This window comes from Petaurus breviceps, unplaced genomic scaffold (genome assembly GCF_028583685.1).
Source record: "Petaurus breviceps papuanus isolate PSGF00001 unplaced genomic scaffold, PetGlider_PUasm1.0 90683, whole genome shotgun sequence".
Taxonomy (NCBI): domain Eukaryota; kingdom Metazoa; phylum Chordata; class Mammalia; order Diprotodontia; family Petauridae; genus Petaurus; species Petaurus breviceps.
Window position 1 is genome coordinate 5,593,366 of NW_027187308.1, and position 22,745 is coordinate 5,616,110.

General features: G+C 39.2%; 1 long non-coding RNA gene across 4 annotated transcripts in view; it reads right to left on the bottom strand.

Annotated features, from left to right (window-relative positions):
• The window catches only part of LOC138144018 (uncharacterized), a 192,238-nt gene extending 176,315 nt beyond the window's left edge, over nucleotides 1-15,923 (bottom strand). Inside the window, exon 1 of one of the 4 annotated variants that reach the window (XR_011163848.1) lies at nucleotides 15,552-15,923. This is a non-coding gene — a long non-coding RNA (uncharacterized lncRNA). Of the gene's footprint in view, nucleotides 1-8,699; nucleotides 8,794-15,551 lie in introns of those variants that run through there. The other 3 variants (XR_011163851.1, XR_011163850.1, XR_011163849.1) reach the window with 3 other exon arrangements.
• Between the last annotated feature and the right edge of the window lie 6,822 nt (nucleotides 15,924-22,745).

The following is a 22,745-nucleotide window of genomic DNA, read 5'->3' on the forward strand; positions in this document are numbered from 1 at the left end:
TTTAAATATATTGTCTTGTTATTTAATGTGTTAATAAAAAGGCAAATAATATACGACAAATCCTTTTATGTTTTGTTATTTCAATATAATCGGTTTCCTTTGTATTCCTTTGTATTTTTACTTAATGTATTTAAAAATATTATTCTGAGAAAGAGTCCATATGCTTCACCAGGCTTTACAAGGGGACCATGGCACAGATTTATTTTATGCTGAGGTCAGAGTTGGTAGAGCTGGTTCAGATATTTGAAAGAATTCACTTAGAGCTTCCCTTTAGCCAATGGGAGTTTTATTGACCCACAAGCATGCAGGCCTAAGACTTAGCAAGGAGTTAAACAAAGGCACTGACATAGGAAAAGGACTAGACTTACATAACCAGAAAGCTATACAGCCTTTAGGATGATGATGTAATTTTAGGGGTTTTTAATGGGGGTTGGAGATTTAGGGACAAGATGAGGAAGATGGATGACAAGATAAGGGAGACAGGGGAAATTTTATGAACCAGGATGGGGGGAGAAAAGCAATTCCATGGTACAGGACAAGGGGGAAGTTTTTTGGCATTTCAAGAAAAGGGAAGAGACTTTGGGATGCTCTCAGGCTCAGGAGGACCTCCCAAGGTACTGAAAAATCAACCCTTAATATCAACCTTTAGGGTGCCTTTGCATTCACGTCATTTCACATAGATATAAATAAAGATGTGTTGATATAGGATATATATACATATATATTCATACATATATTTCTGTCTAACGGTAGCCATCTCTAGGATGGTGGGGGAGTAGAAAAGAAAAAAAGGAAAAATATTTACATGATACCATTATTATGTATTTAAAGGGAATAACAAGTTGTACATAATAGATTTGCAGTTTCATATGCAGTCATCTTTTTTTATTCTATTATGTCATGGAAATGTTCATCTATATTTATATGTTAACAATAAATTTTTTAAAGGCTCAAGAACATCTCCTCTACTTCTATGAGCTTCTGCTAGATAGTTACTGCTTATATTCTATCTCTGTTGCTTTTTGCCCTTTCTCAAGAAAACGACTATTCACTAACTGAGCTCCAATGCTTCCTCGAGGTCTTCCCTGATTCTCCCAGTCAGAAATGATCTATTTTTCCTTGTTGGAACCATGCAGGCCATTTTCTTTGTACCTTTTATGAACTTATGACCACTTGTTATGTATCATGATTATTTATGTGTGTATCATCCCCCCAACTTAGTAGCTCCTTAAAAGCAAAGACCATGACTTCTTCGAGTCTATGTCACCCAACACTGCACGTGGAACATAGTATATGCTTAATAAAAATCTGTTGAAATAAATTGAATGTAATTGAATCCACTGTATTTGTTGAAGTACATACCACCTTCTTCACAGATATATGCAGCAGCTTTATTCAGAACCAGAGCAATAACTCACAGGACTTCCCTGAAAAGTATTTTTTTAATTATGTAATAAATTCAACCTGTAGCTTTTAAAGCTGTACTGCTTGTCCATGCTTCTTTTTGGTTTTCTTTGTAATCTCTGCGGGAAAAAAAACGATGCCTCAATAAAACCTTTTTCTTTCTTTTCATTTTTTTTACTATTTTATCCCTATTCCTATCCTTCTCCTTGCCCTCTTCCTCATCCCCAATTAGAAAAAAGGAAAACAAAGTTTTTGCAACAAATGTATGTTATCAAGCAAAACTAATTCATACATGGGCTGTGCCCCAAAATGGATCTCATTCTACATTTTAAATCCATCAGAGACCTCAGAAAACTTCAACAACTCCATATACTGCATCTTGCTTAATAATCTAATTTGCTAATTATAATACCAAGGAGAGATCAGTGCCACCATTTGCATCAGAAGGACCACTAATAAGAGGGGGAGAGTTAGGTTCAGGTACAGAAGGTAACACAGAATTGTAGATTACTTACTCTCTAACCTAGTCCATGTGTTAATATTTCAATAGCTGTTTGAATAAGGAGGACTTAGGTATATAAAGTGTATATATGGTAGAATGGAGACCTTGTGAAACAGGTGATATTATAAGGTGGACAGTCTCTGACTGAGTTGCAAGGCATTGATTCTTTTCAACAAACAAGTCTAGAATTTAAAGAACCTCTGGAGGACAGACTAACCAAAAATTGGTTTGAGAAGTAGAATTTAGCCTGAGGCAAGAATTTAAAAAACTAGATTTAATATTTGCAAAAGGATTATGGGGCCTGAATTGTAACATCTATCCATAGCTAGCCTTAGGTAAAACTGTGAAATGAACATCCCTTGTCTTTAGCCTCCAGTAGTTTCTGCAACTTTTCCCCTACTCCTGGTGACCCTATCACTTCCCTACCCCAACTCCCACCCCAGTTGCCACCTTCTACCTTCCCCTACTCCTAATCCTTTATCTTATTGGCTTTACTCTCAGTTGCCATGTAATCCTCATGTAAAATGTTAGCTATTTTGACAGCCAATAGTTGAAGGTATGATGGCTCTACAGATGTTCATTTATTAATACAGAACTTCTGAAAAATTTCCAAGGCCCAAAGGAAGGAATCTTTAAAGGAGAGATTTCGGGTAGTATTAAGTTCCTTGTGGGAAGAGGCGCTCCTTTGCCTCTTTTGTCTGGCACATGGTAAGTACACAATAATTGTTCATCAGATGTCTCACCATTAGCTAGTTCAGCCCACTGGGCCTTTTAAGTCCCTGGTCACCTCTCAATTCCTTCAATCAATGTACTATAGCCATGTCCAAAGGACTGTGGCAACTTGTTCCAGGATTTAAGTCCTCCACCCTGGTTACCATTTTGTTCCCTACCCAACAGTTTGAGATTGGCTTTATGTTTTCTTATTGAACTAAAATCAGGATTACCTTTGTTCCCCAAAACTGGGAGACATATATGATTTCAGGCTCTTCAGCTGTGAGTTTTAAACTCTGCCCTATATGAGAATTACTTTGGTCCATTCTGTAGGCAGATTATTGTCAAAACATGGAAAGAATGCAGCCCAGCTTGATTTGAAAAGTAAGTTAAGCATGTCTCTTTTCAATATTAATTAGCACTTCTCTTGGGAGGAAAGGGGAAGAAGAATGTTTCTGAATCATATAGTTTTAAAACTTTTATTCTTTCTGATACCACCAAAGTAATAGATTAGATAAGACTGTATCTTCCCTGGAGTCATTAAATTTTAGAAAGTTCAAGGATATAATTAAGTTTAGCTCCTAAAATGCTATTTTTAAAAAGTATTTGCTTAGAGTATTCAACATGGCTCATGGGTAGAACACTACATTTGGAGTCAGAAGCCCTGAATTCAAATTCTGAATTCATCCACTTATAACCGGTGAGATTTAACCCTTCCAGACCATATTTCCCTCTTCTATAAAAGGAAGGGTTTGGTCTAGACCAGGAGTAGGAAATCTGTGGCCTTGAGGCCACCTTTAAGGACCTAGAGGGTCATATATGACCTTGAGGCCACAGAGTCCTCACCCATGCTCTAAATTCTAGAAGACCTCTAAAATCTCTTCCTGCTTTAAAGTCATGGTCTTACAATTCTTTAGCCCTTCCTCCACAAGGGACTCTTCCACAAGAGAATGCTTAAAGCCCTTGGAGTACTATATGGTAGAAATATCTCCAAACAGGCAGTTCTATGACCCAGGATTCTAGTCCTGCCTTTGACACTAATTTTGGGCACTTTGACTTTGGGCACCCAGATTAACCTCTCTGGCTTCAGTTTCTTCATCAGTAAAATGAGAGAAATTAATACATGATATCTAATATCACTTTCAGCTCTTGCCTTCTATGAAACCATTAAACTGCCAGATTTTGTTACATATCTTTAGTAGTTTTCAGAATTTTATAGTTATAAGTTGTGTGATGCTAATGAAATCACTTTACCTCTAGATGCATCAGGCAGACCCTGAGGATTTATTTACCAAATCACACACATGTCATATATGGGAATAGAGAGAGCTCTCACACCAAGAGTTCCCCATGATGATGAAATGACTGTTTTGTATATCAATTGCATATGATATATCAGCACTATGGTATAAATATCTTCCATACATATTTATAAAACACAGGTTTGGCCAGGTCATTGCCCTACTTAATGAGTTAAGATTTACTTTCTATCCCTGCTAGGATCACTACAAATTTATGTTTGGCACTTACAGTCTTTCACAGCCAGACTCCAACCCAACTATCAAGACTTATATACAACACATTATGCCCTGTCACATACTCTTTGGTCCAGTCAAAACACCCTATTCGTTCTTCTTCACATGCACCATTTCATCTCACTTCTCCCTCTTAAAATGTCTACTTTCCTTCAAAACCATAAGTGTGTTGGTAAATGTTTGACAACTGGTTCTCCAGGGGAAAAAAGTACATTGGACACACTTTTAAAGTTAACCTTCATTATTGACATTTCTTTCCATCCCTATCTTAAGTCTACACAATCAACAAAACAATAAATCAAACCCTGACATGTAGTGTTTGCCAATTTCAGAAATGTAAATACTCAAACTGAAAAATTAATAATCAGTTTTTATGAGTCAATACTACCAAGCACACCCTTGTATCAAAACTCAGTTCAAATGCTGCCTCCCACATGAGGCCTTTCTTGATCCCCCAGGTGCTTGTTCCATATCTTGAAATTACCTTGTGATAATTTTTATATATATTTTACATATAAATAAATATACACATTGTCTCCTCTAATTCATGAGGGCAAAGACTTTCACTTTTTTCTTTGTGTTGCTAGTGCCTAACACAGTATCAGGCACCTAAAAGGCATGTAATAGATATAGGTTGATTGGCTCTATATCCCCTGATCTCTGACTCTCCCCCACCCACTGCCACCCAGCTAGGATTATGCCCTATCCTCTTTAAATAAGTAATAGGAAGCTCTGATATACTGTATGTAAGTGTCAAATAAGTATAAAGGGGAGGCACGCAGGGCAGTGTCTAGCAAAGGACTGAAGATTTGGGAGGTGTTCAATAAATATTTTTTGACTGATCAATTCATATGCTCATTCAAAGGGTATATTTTTAATAATGGTCTGGGCTGCTACAAAGGAGACAAGACTCGGATTGGATTACTGCTACCAACCTGAGCAACCTCTATGTCTCATCTTCTCCAGCCACTCTCTCCCTCTTCAAATTATTTTGTAGATAATTATTGGTTTACATATTGTATATCTCATTAGAATGTAAGCTTCTCAAAGGCAGGTGCTCTTTTTTTGTCTTAGTAACTAGTGCCTTGAATTTAATAAAAGTTGAAATGAATGGAATGATTGGCCATAAGGGTGCTAAGAGATTATTTTAATCTAAGCAACGTGTAAGTAAGATACGGAATTTCTCTGTAGGGCTTATTCAGTCTGTATCCAGAGAGTTGGCATTTTTTTTCAACCTGGAAAGGATGAAGGTGTGATTGTTTTGCCTTTGGCCTCTTTATCCTTGAAGTATCTGACCAGATTTTAATGTGTTCAATTTCTTAAGAATTCCCTGAAGTTGAGAACATGGAAGGAGCAGGTAATCTACTAGGAGCCCTTCAGTCCCAATCCTTCCTTCTAATGTCAGTTAACATTCAATTTGATGACAACCCATAAAAGCACAACGTTGTCAAATCTTCTGCTCATCAGAGGTTGCAAAAATCACTCTGGGCAATAGCCAGGAAAAGAGACAACTTAGAAAGAAAGTTAAAGGAGGAGTAATAAAGGTAGGGCAATGCTCTAACTAGCAATTATGGCACCTTTAGATAGCCACACTAAATGTGCCCTCAAATCAGCTACAGAAGGAGACACCCCAGGACACTGTAAGGTCATTGTTAGGGGAGGCTGCTGCCTAGGGAGCTGCTCAAGTGATGTGGGGGTAATCAGCAAAGGCCTTGGAGTGGAAGGAAGCTCATTTAATAGCTTCCCAGTTTAATTCGTTATTAGTGCTAACTAGTTTCTACCTGCTGGAGTAAAAGCACTGCCAAGTTGTAAAAGTAACTAATTTTTAAATTACACAGTCTTTAAAAATTATTATTTTAAATATGTGTGCCTCCTAAATGTCAGTGCAGTAGGCAAAGCTCCAGGTGTCCCACTTTAGTTCCGGCTCTAGGCTTGAGGAAGAAGCAAATGTGAAGTCTCATACTTTTTCTGTTTATAGCTTATCTTCCCAATTAGTTCACAAACTCCTAGGGGTCTGGGACTGTTTGCTTCTTGTTTTCCTATGCCTGATGCATACACTCTGCTCTGCACATATTAAGTATTTAATGATTATTGGTTAAATTCACTGTAATGCTGTTGTTGCCTGAAGAACTTGGTGTGCACATGGACCTCTGCTCTACTTTGTATTGTCACACACAGTTCTCAGGGTCGGGCACCTACAAAGACAACTCTGAGTCATCCGCAACGTGGTCATACTGTGCCACCTCTAGGGCCACAGGGCCACAGCTATAGTCATAGCTTTGCAAAGGAAACACCTGATCTGATGCCCTGCTGCTATTACTCCAGCCACACAAAGGAGCGGGCACACATAGGTAATGCCACTTTGTACCAGCACCAAACAATTTAACAGCACTTGCCACAAGGACAAAAGTAAAATATCCTTTCCCTAGTAAGGATTGCTGTAGAGATCATCCCTATGGATTTGTGATAATCCTCTCTCTTTTCATGGGGGAAGAATCAAGAATATAATTTTGATCCCATGTTATTTCCATTCTACAGATGGAAAAACTAAGGCATATAAAAGTAATCAACTGCCCCCAAAATATATAGCAACTTGCTACTATAGTGAATATTAATAAGATAATAAAATGTTAGATGTGGAAGAAATTTTCTAGTCCAGCTCCCTCATGAAAAAAAAAAAAAGAGAGACTCAGAGAGGAGAAATAACATTCATGGTCACACAGGCAGCAAGTAGCAGAGACAGGAATCTAACTCAGGTCCTCTGACTCCAAAGTCAATTCTTTTTCCAAAATATCAGTCCTCAGGAGTAGGGTGGAGTCAATATCCACCTCCTCCTATCCTCTCCCCTTCCCCCACCTGTTTCACCCCCCCCCCATTTCTCTCTTTTCCACTCTCCCCATCTCTTTCCACCCTTCTCTTCTCATTTCTCCCTTTTTCCTCCCTTCTCCCTCCTTTCTTCTTCCTCTTCCTCCTTTTCCTCTTCCTTCTTCTCCACCCCCCTCTCTCCCTTTCTCCCTCTCTCTTTCTCTTAATCATGCCCTATCCTCTTTACCTCTTTCAAATAGTAATAGGAAGCTCTGTATCCTTGAGTTCCAAATAAATATACAGGGCTGGCACTCAGAATCCATACATAATTCCACTATGCTGAACTTAGGTCAAGATGTTCTTCTCTTTTTCGCAGGGGGGAAGGCAGGGCAATTGGGGTTAAGTGACTTGCCCAAGGTCACATAGCTAGTAAGTGTTAAGTGTCTGAGGCCAAATTTGAACTCAGGTTGTCCTGCTTCCAGGGCTGGTGCTCTATTCACTGCACCACCTAGCTGCCCCCTAGGTCAAAATTTTCTTAACCAATAATCTTACCTCCCTACTAGGCAGCATAGTGGATAGAACACTGGACTTAGACTCAGAAAGACCTGAGTTAAATTTTATTCAAGACAGACCAAGCCATATTAAAATGTAATTGGGATACATTTGACAAAATAAATAACAACACAATAAAACATATATCTAAAGCTAAATCAATTTGGGGTCCACAGGAACTCATATATGGATTAGTGGTCCCCTGTTTCCATTTGAGTTTGACATCATTGTAGTACTATTTAATATATGCTCATTCCCTTCTCCTCCCCCTTTCCTCTCCTTGTACCCTGTCCTACCACCAACCAGGCAACATGGTGATACAGGGAGAGAGAGACACAAAATTTCTGAACAAGGATTTTGATTTTATCAGTCTGTGTATTCCTTTCATTGGCACCAATCATAACCTATCTGTATCTTAACATCCAGTGTGATTTTTGTCTATTCCTTTCAATAAAACCTCCCACTCACTGGAGACCTTCCTCTGGCTATTGCCCTTATTCATGATCAGTGGCACAGCCTTGGGATGTTGTGCATCTGTTATCCCACATTTCACTACACGACTGATCCATCTCTTACTCTTACTCTTATTTCAAGGCCTTGATGGTATTTTAATACCACTTCTGAATCACATTGGTCATATCCTGTGGTCTATTTAGATCCACCATATGACCTACATTGCCCTCTGGGCCACCTTCACTGTAGATTCTTCAGAGCATTGCTGAGAAAATGTTAAGATTTAGAAGCTCGGCTAAATTGGTAGGGGGAGTGTAGTGCCAATGCAATATTCACAGTGCCAACAGTCATTATAAACATACCTGCAGGGGCGGCCAGGTAGCACAGCCGGTAAGAGCACCTGCCCCAGAGTCAGGATGACTTGGGGATGACCTGGGATCGAATCCGGGCTCAGACACTTTGCACCACACCCAGAAATAACTGGCCATGTAACCTTGAGCAAGTTACTTAACCCCAATTGCTTAAAAAAAAAAACATACCTGCATAGTACTTGATCACAAAATATAACAGACTCTCCTTACAGAAGACCAGAAGCAAAACATTTATTCAGATACCAGAAAACTGAATCCCAAAACCAGAAAGACAGTTCCATTACAGTAGCAAAGAAGTTAATAAGCCACAACAGCACAGAGAGCCATAGCATCCTTTAGCCTTCCCACAAACTAACACAAGCCTACCTGTCACAGCAGATGGAATACACCAACTTTTACTCACAAACATAACTGTCTCCCTTGGATGCGTTCTCTCCTCCCAACTGTGTCTAGCTGTTCTGATCTCCAGCTTTCTGTGGGCTCTGCTCCACCCTTCAGCAAACTCCTCCCACCACAGGCTCCATGTGATTACATTCAGCCTATTAGGGGGAAGGGTATATTTTTAAAGCAGGGAAAGTCTTCAAATTCCCTTAGACTTATTAAGGAGCAGAGAAGATCTTCAAATTCCCATTACCATTACAGGGGGCAATCTCTACTCTGTCTTTTATCTGTGTATCTCAGTTTCTTGAACATGATTCTGACCAGTGCCCTCCTCCTATTAATTTCAATGAACTCATTCCATTATTCCTATAAGAGTCTATTCAAGATATACATCCTGAAAGAATAATTCAATGGACATCCAACTACATCTTATAATCTGATGTCATTCACTATTCACCCACTTTTTCATGTGTGAATGGGAGGCAGCTAGGTGGCAGAGTAGATAAAGTCGTAGGCCTGGAGTCAGGAAAAGCTGAGTTCAAATCTGGCCTCAGACATGTACTAGCTGTGTGACCTTGGGTAAGTTATTTAACCTCTGTTTACCTAGGAGGAAGCTAGATGTCCCTGTGAATAAAGCAGTGACACCGGAGGCAGGAAAACTTAAGTCAAGCCCAGTCTCAGACACTACTAACTGTGTGACACTGAGCAAGTTATTTATGTATGCCTCAATTTCCTTAACTATAAAATGGGGACAATGATAGCACCAACTTACAGAGTTGTCATGAGAATCAAATGAGATAACATTTATAAAGAATTTGGCATATGTTAGACACTTTAAAATTGCCTGTTCCCTTCTCATTCCCCCTTCCCCCAGCCCCAGCAGATTTTCTTATAGTAACCATGGTAATTTTTTTTTTAAGATATTGGGCAGTGGCATTGATAAATTGAAGGGGTCAGGAAAGGCTTCTCAAAAAATGTGGTGCTTGGCAAAGCATCTTGTAAAAAAAAAATGAGGGATTCTAAGAAACAAAGGTAATTAGGGAGTGCATTCCAAATGAGAGGGAGAGCTAATATGAAAGCATGGAGAACAAAGGTGCCACCAGTGAGTGCCATGGGTGAGTAAGACCAGTTTGGCTGGACTGCACAGAGTGAAAAGAGGGGTAATGCATAACAAGGTTGGAAAGACACATTGTGATCAGGCTGCAAAAGACTTTAAAAGCCAAACAGAGGAGTCTAATTTCTATTTTATCATAGAAGTGGTAAGAAGGAAATGGAGTTCATTGAGTAAGGGACCAACATGGTCAGATGCTTAAGTTGATCCCTTTAGCAGTTGTGCGGAGGATAGAATGAATCAGGGAGAGACCTGAGGCAAGGCAATCAATTAAGAAGTAACTTCAATTGTCTAGGTGAGAGGTGGTGAGAACCTGAGCTAAGTTCCCTGCATGAATGGAGAGAAGAGGTCAGATGTGAAAAATATTGTGAAGGGGGAAATGGCAAGATTTAGCAAGTAACTGGATGTGTGGGATGAGAGAGAGTGAGGAGGTTATAAGCAATGTGAGACTGGAAAAATGATGTTGCCTTTGACAGGAATTGGAATGTTTGGGAGAGGTGGTTTGGGGAATAAAGATAACAAGATCTGATTTAGACATGTTGAGTTTAGGATGCCTATGGTACAGCCAATTTGAAATGTCCATTGGGTACTTGACAACAAAGGACTGGACCTTGGGAGACTATGGCTAGATACAGTTTGTGAATCATAATAGTTAATTTGCAATCAATAACTACCATATATGTATAGATAATATCACTCCATAGAGCAAGGTTTCTTATAGCCTTTTTTTCTATCAGAGACTCCTTTGGCAGTCTGGTGAAGCCTATTGACCCTACATATTGTTGCCTACTTTATAACTGAAAAAACGATATTTTGCTAGAACCTAGTGAAAATAAAGATGAAAAAATTTTCCCCTCGAAATTCATGGAACCCATGAAATCCATCCATGGACCCCCAGTTAAGAACCTCTGCTCTAGAGGAAACAAAATATATCACATTAAAAAAAAACCAACTAGTATTGGGTTTCCATTTTGCACATTAATCTTTACCACATAAGTCACTCAACACAGAAAGCTACAGTGATCAGTTTTTCCATATCAAAATTGATAGGTGATCTAATGAAGGACACTTCTTTTACAATGTCTTATCAGAACTTTCTTATCAAGAAATCAAGAGTTTCCTAGAATTGCAGTTACTTATATGTAAGTCTCATTTCCCCAAATTAAATTGCAAAGCCCAGGGCAGCTAGCTGGCCCAGTAAATAGAGCACCAGCCCTGGAGTCAGGAGGACCCGAGTTCAAATCCAGCCTCTTAACACTTATTAGCCATGTGACCTTGGGCAAGTCACTTAACCCCATTTGCCCTGCCCTCCAAAAATCAAAAATAAATAAGTAAATTGCAAAGACCTCATAGCTATTAGATGAGATTTTTACACAGCCCATGGACTTGACAAAGCAGGGAAGGGGAAGGGAAGAAGCATTTATGTAGGGCCTACTCTGCACCAGGCACTGTGCTAAATGATTTTTACAAGTGTTATCTCACTGTGTACTGTACAAACATTAACTCATGACAGTCCTGCAAGGTACATTCTACTTGTGCTATTATTTCCTATTTTACAAATAAGAAAACTGAGGCTGAATGAATTGCCCATGATCACATAATTTCCAAGATAAGATTCATACTCAGGTCTCCCTTTCCTCCAAGAATTCTTGGAACTACACCACAAGCCTTCACAAGCCTACACAGTGCTTGGTATAGAGGAGTTGTCCTCTTTCTTCCTCCCACTCTTCCTTTTTTTAGTAAATTAGAAATAATTTTCAACAACCAACAGAAACAGCATTCCAAACCAGGAATGCAAAGATACAAGGTCATGATTTAGGAACATATGCTTGAAGAAGGGAAGAACTTTTCACCATTCAGGTCCACATATAGTCCAGGTCATTGCCTTATATCTGTCAGAGCTGAAAATGCACACACAGTGTTATCTTCAGATACAGAGTTCACTCTGTGGGTATGAACATCAAGCAGCAATGACTTTGGAGTCTACATTGCATACATAGTTGTCTCCATTCTCCCTTTTATTTTGCATGTGTAGACAAGGCCATAGATGAAGTAATCAGAAGGGGCATGAGCAGGTAGGCAGAGGGAGGAGGAGGGAAGATTGATTGCTTCTAAAACAGATAAGAGGGTTGAGAAAGTCTCAAGAACTGATGTTTGTGGGAGATTTTAATCATGAAGGAAAGCTTGCTCTACAACACGCATTAGCAGAAAAGCAGGTCACTGCAACCCTCTCTGGAGTCATGAAGAGGATAATTTCAGTCTTCAAAGATCCAAAGAAGCATTTAGAAGTTAGGAAGGAATGGGTCACAAATGTGGAGCAAAATGGAATCTCCAAAGCAAGTCCACAAATGAATGAAGAGGACATTCAATCATTCAACAAAAATTGCCCAGAGTAACTACTACTCATTCAACAAGCATCTATTGAATACTAAGTCTAGAGTGAGACTTTGATTTGAATTTCAGCTCTGCCACTTACATTTGACCTTGGACAAGTCACTTACCAGCATTCTGAGCCTCAGTTTCCTCATCTGTAAAATAAGTAGGTTGTACTAGATAAGTTCCAAGGGCCTCTTCAGTGTCATATCTATGACCCTATGATCCTGTGATAAGTGCCTATTATGTATCAATCACTGTGCTGTAGATACAAAGGCAAAAATCAAATAGTATTTACTCTTGAGGAGCTTACATTCTATGGGGGAGGGGAAAAGAAAAGAGTATGAATATGTACATAGAAAAATGCAAAATATATACTGAGTAATTTTTAGGGTATAGGAACTAGAAATTGTGTGAGATCAGGAAAGCTCATGTAGGAGGTGATGTGAGCTAAGTTTTGAAGCGAATGTAGGTATTCTGAGTTATAGGTAAGGAGGGAGTTTTCTCCAGGCATTGAGAACACTCCAAAGGCATGGAGGAAGGAGATGGAAAGTTCAGTTAGAAAGAGGGAGGTAGATTGTTGAAAGGCCTTAAAATCGAAATAGAGTCTGAATTGTATCCAAGAGGGATCCATTGGAGATTCTTGATCTGGGTAATGGTGTAGAAGCAAAGATTTAGAGCTAGAGGGTACCTCAAAAGTCATCCTATCCAATTCCCTTATTTTATAGAGGCTAGAAGAGGCTAAGTGATTTAATTGAATGAGATGGGATTTAAGCCAAGATCTTCCTGATTCCAGCTCTGGTGGTCTATGCACTAAAAGGAACTGTCTCTGAGCAAATGAGGTTCAGAGATTTGCCCAGTATCACAGAGGCTGTAAGTGGCAGAGCCTGGGTTTGAATCTAGGTCAGATGACTCCAAATCCCATGCCTTTCCATTGTAGCACACTGTCTTCTACATGGTCAAACCTATGCTTTCATAATATCAACTTGGCAGTTGTGAAGAAGATGGATTAGAAAATGGGGAGACTATAGGTAGGGAGACCCAATGGGGATTGTTACAATAGCAGAAGTGAGCTGATGAGGGTCTGTGCTAGAATGGTAGGTATGTAAGTTCACACATTGGAATTAAAACTGGCCATTGATTGGATATGAAGGGTAAAGGAAGTCTTTAGGAGAGATTGCTGTCATTTTCATTGCTCAGTCATGCCAGCTTTTCATGAACCCTTTTTAGAGTTTTCTTTGTGAAGATACTAGTTTGTCATTTCCTTCTTTAGCTCATTTTATAGGTGAGGAAACTGAGGCAAAGAGAGTTAAGTGACTTACCCAGGGTCACACAGTTAGTAAGTATCTGAGGATGAATTTGAACTCAGGTCATCCTGATTCCAGGCCCAACACTCTATCCACTGGGCCATCCTGCCCTCATGGAGCTTTTATAGGAGGCTGCGATACACATTCAAACAGTTTACAATAGAAAATAATATATATCAGTGTATGAGAGGGGTGAACAAAATGCTAGGTAAGGAGCAGTGTTCCTGTTAATTCTATTCTTTAGTTTTATGTTGAGCCAAAACTTTACCCAAGAATTTTGTACTAATTAGGCCACATCAAAATGTAGAATTCATTGTGGGAGGGAATAAACTAATCTATTTCCTTTGTTATCCCAATGTCAGTAGCCTTATGAATTGGCAGCCTCCATGCAGTCAGTGAAAATTTTCATTGGATGGTAGACCCCTGACGTATCAGGCCACCAAAGAGAAAACTCAATAATTTCCCAGGGATGTCAGATTCAAAGCTTTGGACCTTTTCCTCTCTCTTCCATTGATTCAACAATGGAATAAAGGCCCTTGAAACCTCCAGGAACACAAAGTGTCCATGATATCGTAGCAATGGGAATCACTATCAAATCCCAGGACTTCTGGGTTAGCGCCACTCTCCTCACCGTGACTGCAAAGCAGGGAAAATCCTGGCAGTGCATGGTTAACCCTGGATGATACAAGGCTTCACAAGACCTTCCAGTGGGGTTATGGCCACCGTGCAAGTAGCAATTCAGTTCAGCTGGACTAATATTTATGAGTCACCTAATTTATATAATCAGGAAGCATTAGCACTAGGGATACAAATACAAAGAATAAAGCAATCTTGACGTGCAAGACAAGTATAACATAAAAACAAAAGTTAATAAGTACATCTATATACAAAATAGAGAGTGAAGGACTAAGATTTGGAGAATTCATGAAAGGTTTCATGAGGAAACTCTTTTAGGACTGAGGGGCTCTATGGGGCACTGAAACAGAATGTCCTGTGTAAAGAACAGAAAGAAGGAGGATTTGACTGGATTGCAGAGTGTGAGAGGGGGAGTAATGTCCAATGAGGCATCAAAGTGAGGCTGGGAACAGGTGGTGAAGGGCATGAAAAGCTAAACAGAGGAGCCATTTGATCCTCTGGGCCAGAGTCATCAAACAGGCAGCCCACCAGCTAAAAGGGGCCCCCTGAGTGCAACCTGAACCACATGAAAATGTCATTGGGAAATAGTAAAATAAATAAAAACACAAAAAAAAATAGATAATATTACATTTTAAAACTAAGTCAGTATGTGGCCCAAAGGTTTGGTTTAATGGCCCTGTTTCTATTTAAGTTTGCCATCACTGCTTCAGACGATAGAAAAAGAAAATGACTTTGGCAGCTAAGACTAGACTGGAAGGGCAAGAGACTGGAGAGACCAGAATTACAAAACTATTAAATTAAGAGGTGGGAAAAGGAGACATCATGGGTGCCCAGGAGAGAGAATAGGACAGGGAGGATGAAAGGAAAGTGGCAGGAAAGATTGTCTAGAGTGAAGAGGGAAAGGGGAGAAAGGAGTTTAGGGTAGAAAAAGAGTAAGACCAACTGAAAAGTGTGAGAGGAGGAGCAAGCTGAAAATAAAGATGGGGCATGAACAGGAAGGGAGGAAATGGAAAGATGGGTATAGAGGAAGGTGGCACAAAGCAACCAAGAAGATGAGAAATTCTAAAGGAAATAAAACAGTGCCAAAGGAAAATCTGATGGCATCATAACCTTAACAACAGAAAATGATTTTTGGTTTGGTTTTTTTTCTGTTTCAATGATAATATCTTTCCCAAATCCAACTGACACCATCACCAAAAACATTTTTTAAAAAGCATAATGTATAAATAAATATTTTTTAAAAGCATTATGTATAATGACCAAACTTTGCCCTAAGGAAGAAATAAGAAAATTCACCTCCCTCTCTTCTTTGCTGAGATAGGGGTCTATGAATGTGCTACATTACACATACTGCCACACTTGATTCATGTATTGTTTAGATTTGCTGAAGTGCTTCTCAGTGTCTCTCACCTTCCCCCTCTTCCTCCTTTCCTCTCTCAAATTCTCCTCCTCTTCCTCCTCCTCCTTCTTCTTGTCTTCTCCCTCTTTCTTCTTTGTTGCAAGGTATGGTTTTCTATGGGAGGAGCATATACTTGAAAATGAAAGTTAATATAAAAACAAAAATGGCATACAATTTTTAAATAGAAAGTATAATTTTTTAAGACTCTGGTTTATCAAGTCTCTCACTACTCCAGCCTGCTTTCTCACTGTGCTGCCAAAATAATTTTCCTTAAGCATGGATCTGATCATGTGACTCCCCTTCTTAAATAACTCTGCCGTCTTCCTATTGCCTAGAGAATAAAATAGAAACTCACATTTAGCTTTTAAAGTCCTACACAACCTAGCCTCAACCTATCTGTCTTCTAGTTTAACTACATAAAAGGATTGGAGGAGGAGGAATGGAAATTAAGACCCTGGGAAAGACACTCCTAGTATGAACTGCTAAAGGAAAATGAAATCCAATCCTGCCACAGACGTCACCATTTAACAGTCAGTAACTGCATAAGCCCTAGGGAAGAGCATTTTCACCACATTTTTGCAAAGAGAACTTTTGACCAATGTTTAGAATTGTCCATTCAGTTCTGTACTTGACCCACTGATGTCAAAGCTGATTCAAGGAGATAGAAATAGAGAGAAATACAGGGAGAGGGAGGAAGGGAGGGAGAGAGAGAGAGAGAGAAAGACAGAGGGAAGGAGAGAGAGAAACAAAGAGAGGCAATTTCAAGCTTAGTAAAAGAACCAGTTCTATATTACCAAACTGAAGCAATGACTAGTTCAATTTCAGGTAAAAAAGTATAATCACCAGATAATGCAAGTGAAAGTAAGACTTAGTCTAAATACTCTAGGTTATTTCCTCAACTTTGCTTTAACTCTGGAGACTTGGACATAGAATCAGGAGGGTGTAAATTATTTGTGATTGCTTTAGTTACGGAGAGGAGAGTGTGAAAATTTGGTTTACTCTAAAGCCGCTGAGAAAAAGTTTAGTGACACAATGATACCTGAGCACCCCACTGACCCACCCAAAGATCCATTTGTAACAATTCATGCCATAGCATTCAACAAATATTTATTCAGTTCATTCCAATCTGAATGTAAGAGATAGTGCAATACATTTTTAGTCAGGGTTCAAATCCTGGGTCTGCCACTTACTAGGCATACAGCCTTTGGCAAATTGCTTCCCATCTAGGGACCCCAGTTTTCACAATTGATAATAATAATTTATTATAATAATCAATAATTAATTGATACTAATAATTCAATAATTACCATTGTTATTAGCATTTATTTAGAGACTACCGTGAGATGCAATTTATAAATATTATCTTTTGATCCTCACAACCTTGAGAGGTAAGTACTGCTTATGATCCCTATTTTACAGTTGAGGAAACTGAGACAAACGGAGGTAAAGTGAGTTATCCCAGTTATCCCAGATCACACAGCTATAAGTATCTGAGACTTTATTTGACACTGATAATGACAAAATTATCAATTTTAACTGCACAGCTAGGTGGAATAGTGAATAGAATGCCAGGTCTGTAGACAGGAAAGATCTGATTTAAAATTCAGCCTCAGACAATTCCTAGTTGTGTAACCCTGAACAAGTCACTTCACCTGTTTGCTTCAGTTTCCTCATATATAAAATAGGGATAATAATAACACCTATCTTCCAGGGTTGTTGTTAGAAGCAGATGAGATAATAGTAAAGCAATTAAAACAGTACCTGACACAGAGTAAGCACTACATAAATCTTAGTTATTATTATTATATTAATAGAAGCAATTAGCATCAGCTTAATTTGCAAAAATTAATAAGATGATGATGTATAAACAAAAGGACTTGAAAACAGTACAGTGACTAAGTTTGATAGCACCAATGATTTATGTGTAAGGGAGGGGGTGATGTAATTCTCTCCCATATCAGCTGATGTAGTCACAGAAAATAGTCATATAATAAGAGATTAATATATCTATATGCAAGTTGAATCTATGCTCCTTTATCCTTTTCCAAAGGGCATAATCTTTTTTTATTTTGTCTTTGGGTCAAGAAGGGATCAGGGGGGGCAGAGTCAAGATGGTGGAGTAAAAGCAGGATCTCCCCACTGCTCAGGCTTCCACCTTCCCCAATCCATGTAAAAAGGCGACTCTAAACAAACTTTGGAGCTGCAGAACCCACAAAATGACACAGAGAAGCTAACCTCCGGCTGAGGACAGCCCTGCAGGCCAGCAGAAATCGGCCAGCGCAGTGCTCTGGGAGCCAAGGCTGACCAGCTGTAGCCAGAGGGACTCCAGATCAGCAGCATCTGTGGCCATTTCCAGATTTATCAACACATAGATGTGAAGGACAAAGTGAAAGGTCAGTATAGTCTGGACTTTGGGACCCAGTAAGTGGAAGTGCATGGCTTTTGCCCCCCAGGGCGAGACCCTGCTGAGATGCCAGCACAGCCAGCCAGCGCCATGTGGCAGCTTCAGCTCCTGGCCTGCAGAGTGTAGGGGGACCAAGCACCAGTCTGAGGGGTAATTGCTCTTGCTTTAACCTTTTTGGATCTGGATTGCAATCTAGGGTGAAGGTCCTGGGGCATGTGTCCTGCTTGCCAGAGCATGTGGAGACATCAGAGAGGGCACCCATCTAATACCTCCAGCAGCTGAGAAAACCCCAGTGTTTGGGACAAAAGCTTCCCTGTCTGGTGGCAGAGTACTACTGTGTCAAAAAGCCCAGGGGTCAAATGACTGAGGGGCAACATGACCAAGCAAAGGAAACAAAGCAGACAGAAGATTCCAACATTACACTCCTATTTGGGGGACAAAAAGGAGCAAAGCATGGAACAGGAGGAAGACAGTGAAGTCAGAACTCCTGCACCAAAAGCTTCAAAGGAAAATACAAGCTGGTTATAGGCCATAGAGGACATTAAGAAGCAGATAAGGGAAGTGGAGGAAAAATTGGGAAGATAAATAAGAATGATGCAAGAAAATTACAAAATGAGAGTCAACAGCCTGACTGAGGAAAATCACAGCTTAAAAAATAGAAACTCAAATGGCAAAAGAGGCTCAAAAAGGCAATGAGGAGAAGAATGCCTTAAAAAGCCAAATTTTCCAGATGGAAAAAGAATCTCAAAAGCTCACTGAGGAGAATCATTGCTTCAGAATTAGATTTGTGCAAATGGAAGCTAATGACTTTATGAGAAGTCAAGATGCTGTTAAACAGATCCAAAGAAATGAAAGAAAAAAAAAAGAAGGGATCAGGGCCAACTGGCGAATAAGCAAATTTTAAATAACTAGATGAATTCAAATAGTTCCAGGAGTTGAGAACTGAGGGATAGGAGGCTTAGGCTTGTAGGGAAGACTCCTGTGGGGAAGGGGAAGCTTTCATCTCTCTCCCAACCCCATTACCCAAAGTATGTCATCTGAGCTATTGGACTAGTTGAAACCAATGCATCTAGCTAGAAGTAGAGAGATATACCTGAGAACAGACACAGATATGGAGGGAGGAAATACCTTTAAGGACAATGACCCCTCATAGAAAAGAAGAATAAAAGTTACAGACTCAAGAAAAGATCTGATCTCAAAAATCCAACTGATTGACCTTCCCAGCAGAGACACTGCACTTAAGGAGAACTACATGAAGATTCTACAAATAAAAAAGGAGTTTGAGGCCATGAGGTATCAAGTGTTGTGAATGATCCTTTGCCACTCATATATCCTATATGTGCACCTCACTACCATTGTATTCTAAGTTTGCATCCACTCTTCCTACAGAATCTATGTATATTTGTGAAAGAATGTTTTGAATCAACTGTTCTTATTATACCAGAGTAGTAAAGGCCTTTGCTAAGAACTAACTAAATCTACTGGCTGATTATTAAGGGGAAGCACACCAGTGGGGGAACAAGAGGTCCAGTAGTAATGGGAACAGTAACTCACAGACGATCCCTAGACCCTGAGAGTAATAAGCCTCTTAAGGACCCAAACTGCTAATGTGAGTACAAATTGGGGAGTTACCCAGAGGAGTTGTTACATATGTTATATTACCCAGAATCCAAAGGTGTGATAGTCTATAGAGGAATGACAATGAAAGTGGCATGAAAATACATGGCTATATTACTGTTTAGAGACCTGAGACCACTCTCTAAATACTCTTCATCTAATCAGTTGCCAAATGCTATTTGCTCTTTTTCTTTTTTTAATTGGTTTCTTTGTCTACATTGAGGGACCACCTGGTGAAGTGAGAAGAACAGTGGATAAAGAATAAGAGAACCTTGGGTTCAAATCCTAGCTCTGCTACTTCCTACCTGCTTGAACAAGCCATTTACTGTCTTTGGCTTTCATTTTCCTCATCTGTAAAACAAATAGGAATAGATCATGTGATCATAATAGAGATCAAAAGAATATTAGAAAACATCAACACACTCCTCATTTTATATCTAAGGAAACCAAGGACTAAGAAGGTTAAATGACTAGACAAGCACATAGGCTAAGTGAGTTGTAGCTAGTAATTGTCTGAAGTAAGATTCAAACTCACATCTAATGGTCTTTTCATTCTAGGCCCTATGTTCCCTTTGCCTTCAAATTAGACTAGACCTTTACAACACCTCATCTGAATCAGTGCAACGGACTTTTAATTAATAAACATTAATCCAGTATCACCCTTCATACACACACACACACACACACACACACACACACACACACACACACATACATTTACTCTAAACATAGAAACCAGACTAGTGTCCCTAAAGTATTACCCATATCATGCCACCCTCCTGCTTAATACCTAAAATTTCCCTTTGATCCAATACCCCACTGCTGGTAATATGCTCCAAGGAGTTCAAAGATAGAAAGACTCCAAATATAAAAAATATTCATAACAGTACTTTTTGTTACAGCAACAAATCAGAAACAAAGTGAGTGCCTGTCATTTGAGAAATAGCTCAACACTCAACAGTATGCAAATGGTATGAGATGTTGTTCAGTAGTGATAAAAATAAGGAATCCAGAGAAACATGGGAAGATTTGTATAAACTGATGTGGAATAAAATGAGCAGAACCAGAAAAAGAATACATACAATGTCAATAACATTGAAAATGAAAAGATAACCAAGAAATCAAACCTCAAGTAGTAGAAAAAGCATTAATGAGTCCAAAAACAGATAATTAAATATAACTTCCTCCTCTCCACAGAATAGGGATGGATGATGAGGACAAAATGTTGTATACATTGTCAGGCATGTAACTGTATTTGTTGAATTTTTGCTTAATGGTTCTTCTTTGTTATAGGGAACTCAGGAACCCTAGAGTTTGAAGGAAAGAAACAGGGGAAGAGACAGAGTGGGGTGGATAAACAGACTGACAGATGGTGATGGTAGATACAGATGATAGATTATAAAGATGTCAATACAGATATAGATATTAGATAATAGATTCAATGCAAATACCTACATACACATGTATACATACACATATACCTATGTTTGCATACACATATATGTCTATTGTGTTGTTTAGTCATTTCAGTAGTGTATGAATTAATTGATTAATTAATTAATTAACGAGCCCATTTGGGGTTTTTTTGGCAAAGATACTGGAGTGGTTTGCCATTTCCTTCTCCAGCTCATTTTATAAATGAGGAAACTGAGGAAAACAGGGTTAAGTGACTTACCCAGGATCACACAGAAAGTCGGCTGGATTTGAGCTCATGAAGATGAATCTTCCTGACTACAGGCCCAAGACTCTACCCACTGTGCCACCTAACTACCCCTATGTGTGTACCTATATGCTTATACAAATAAGTATATGTATATGTACACATATGCATATATAGGGATATATGTATGTGTGTATACTGCAATAATCCAAATGGGTGGCAGTGAGAGCCTGAAATAAGGTGATGGCTGTGGCAAAAGAGAAAAGGGGTGCATGCAAATGGTGAAGATGAAATTAACAGAACTTAGTGAGTCACTGAATGTGAGAGATAAAAAGAGAAAAACAAAAATCAAACAATATCCTGAATTTGAATCTAATTAATGTCAGTGACAGATTTTTAAAAAGAAAAAGTTCTTGGAGAATGTAAATAATTAAGGTTTGGGTCACTGCTGAGTGTAAATTCAAGTGGGACCTCAGATCAGATATGTGCCATAGATAGTTGAAATTGTCCATCTTAGAATTTGAGTGAGAGGTCCGGACTGTAGCTAACAGATGTAGGAGTCATGTGTGTGCATATATTTGTAGGAGTCATTTATTTGTATTTAGAAATGTTAGTTGAAATGTCCTCTACCATGTCCCCTTTTTGGCTTCCTTTTATATGTTGTCTTCTCAAACTGGAATGTAACTTACCCAAAGGCAGGGACTGTCTTTCTTCGCACAGCACTGTACACTTAGCACAATTCCTGGCACATAGTAAGTGCTTAACAAATGCCTGTAAATAACTGACTGGCTGCCATAATCAGAGAGACATGGGACTGGAAGTGGTTTCCAAAGAATTATATCTCTGCTCCCAGGTAGACTCTACCTCCACTGTTATTGATGTAAAGGTATCTGTCCTATGTCTGAAAATTTCCAGGGCAGAACTAATCCCCTATTAGAATGTTTTCCAAGAAAAGGAAGCTGTTTGTTGTGGAAACTAGTCTTGTGGTCTCCATAATACCATGGTTTCCCAGGGTCTCTTAATCCTAATTGACAGTGCTGATAGCTCATTTAAACTTTTTGTATGCAACTTGATTAAAAGTAACAATCTGTTTTCCTGGTCACCAAGTTGACTCAAAAAATCTAGTAGGTGACAGTTCTTTCCCCTCCTCCCCCCGTTTATTTAAGAGAATTTCCATTTTTCTATGAAGTTTGCAGGTAGAGGTTTTCAGTGTCCCAAGGATGGAAGATTTTTGTGACAGGATATGAATCCTATCTGACATTTAGGTACTTGTTCAAGGTTGTCTTCTCTAAAAGCTCCAGTTAATTTTTGAAGTTTTGGGGTTTTTTTTTGTTTAACCTTCTTTTCTCCATTCACCCAACCCCGACCCACTAACACACATATATGCGTTGTATTCTCAGCCAGCTCATTCTCTCCTGTCTGGAAATCTGAGCCAAACCTGTGTTTGTCTATTTATTCCAATTTTGTGTCTGGTCACATGCCAGCTGTGACTACGTGCTAGAGATTGACCATGTGGTTTAGGAT